At 38.0% G+C, this 2,078-nt stretch overlaps 1 non-coding gene across 1 annotated transcript; it reads right to left on the bottom strand.

Moving 5' to 3' along the window:
• Positions 1 to 833: 833 nt before the first annotated feature.
• LOC140625274 (small nucleolar RNA SNORA18) lies at positions 834 to 963 on the bottom strand. Its single transcript, XR_012024627.1, has one exon. It is a non-coding gene; the product is annotated as a small nucleolar RNA SNORA18 (small nucleolar RNA).
• Between the last annotated feature and the right edge of the window lie 1,115 nt (positions 964 to 2,078).

Genomic DNA, 2,078 nt, shown 5'->3' with positions numbered 1-2,078 from the left:
AAGGGACACATGTATTTCAATATTTATAGCAGCATTCTCTACAATATCCAAATTATGGAAATAGCTCAGTTGTCCATTAATAGATAAATGGATAAAGAAGTGGTGATATATATTATTCAGCCATAAAAAAAATGAAATCTTGCCATTTGTGATGACATGGATGGAGTTAGAGAGTATTATGCTAAGTGAAATAACTCAGAGAAAGACAAATACTATATGATCTCACTCATATGTAGAATTTAAGAAATAAAATAAATGAGCAAAAGGAAAAAAAAAGAGAGAAGCAAACTGAGAAATAGACTCTTAACTATAGGGAACAGATTGATGGTTCAGAGGGGAGTGCATTAGGGGATGGGTTAAATAGGTGATGAGCATTAAGGGGTGTACTTGTGATGAGCCCCAGTGTTGTATGGAAGTATTGAATCATTATATTGTACACCTGATACTAATATTACACTATATGTTAACTAATTGGAATTTAAATTAAAAAATTTAAGAGAACTTTTGCTTAATCCGAAGTGGTCATGTCAGGTAGTCCACACTTCTTTTAGTTGGGCTGCTTTGATCCCTACTTAAGTATAGACATACTTTAAAAATTCTCCACTTGTAAACTTTGGGATCCAATTTCTTCAAGAAATGTATGTTAGGACCATACTTAGGGTGAGAGTAGTTGGACCTGCCTGGTTGTCAACTTCAGACATCCTCTATACATGAATAATTTCAAATTATATTTACTCCTAAACTATCACACCCTAGATTAGCACAAATCATTGGGATATACCAATACCTAGGATGAAAAAAGTTGACCATTAGTCCTAAAATAGTTTTAGTAGCCCTGCCTTATAGTTCTTTCCCACCGATTTAAACATAATTATTTGAGCAAAGCAAACTACATATTTACTCTATGAGGCATTCCCAATAATGTGGGTCTATAGAAAAAAACCCATTGGGATGTACTTCCAGGGGAGTGAGGTTTTTTGATACTTGCAGCCTAAAGCATCCCAATAGATATACCCGAGGATGTGACTTGGGAGGAGGTCACCTTAGGCTCAGTTGTGTATGTCATGAGACCATCTTCCTGTCATGAGCAGTGGGTCCTATCTCCTTGCTCCAAATCAGGAATTCCGGGGGTGAGACCCAGCAATGTGCTTTAACAAGCCCCCCAGGTCATTGTCTCTGAAGACCACAGAACCGGGCATATTAGACAGATATGTAATTTGCAGACTCCTGTATTTCCTTGGATTCTCAGACATAGAATAATAAAATAGTTATCGAAGAAATAAGGTGATTCAGAATGTAAAGAGCCCACTGAAGACAGTTTCTGTGATTTTTTACTTTTAGGTCTGCCAAGCAATATCATTGCCAATGAATTGTTTTGGATGACTGCATTTAGTAGAGAGTAGTGTGTGTGTGTGTGTGTGTGTGTTTGACATACCACCTGACTTGGAAATATCATTGTCATTAGATGACCTGGTGGAAGCATTTAAGTCAGGTTGGAGGATCTTAGGGAGTTTCTCAGGGCATGGTTGTCAGGCCTTTGGCCCCAGAGGATTTTACCTATGTTAGTTTTTATGATGTTGGTTTAGGAAAAGGGAGAGGGTGTTAACATGGGTTCTTTGAAAGGCAGACTGTGTTTTTATCTCTCTCTCTGCTAATTCAGTACTCAGCTGCCCTCTGGCCTGATCGCAGTTCTATAGTCCCCTGAGAATCAGTTGTTAAGCCTAATTATGATTGCTTTGAACTTCCCTGAGACTCTGATGTCAAAGGTCTCCTATTAGGTTTTTGATCACAGTTTTCTGTCTTAGCTTGCCCCATATGTGATCACATATTGCTGCATTTCTGCTCATGCTGGGAGCCTCTCTCTTCTTGCTGCTTCCTGGTTAAGTGATGATAAATGTTTTCTATCCAGCCCAAGAAGAATCATAGCTTGCTATTACTTACAGGGGCCTCCTAATTTTACATTAGAGAAAGCTGAAGTCTGGGTCAGGATTGTAATTTACTGTATTCATTCATTTGTTTCAAAATAGTTATTGAGCACCTACCATGAGCCATTCCCTGTTTAATAATGGCAAAAACAT

This window comes from Canis lupus, chromosome 35 (assembly GCF_048164855.1).
Source record: "Canis lupus baileyi chromosome 35, mCanLup2.hap1, whole genome shotgun sequence".
Taxonomy (NCBI): domain Eukaryota; kingdom Metazoa; phylum Chordata; class Mammalia; order Carnivora; family Canidae; genus Canis; species Canis lupus.
Note: the sequence above shows the minus strand (reverse complement) of the source record. Positions and strands in the feature narration are given on the sequence as shown.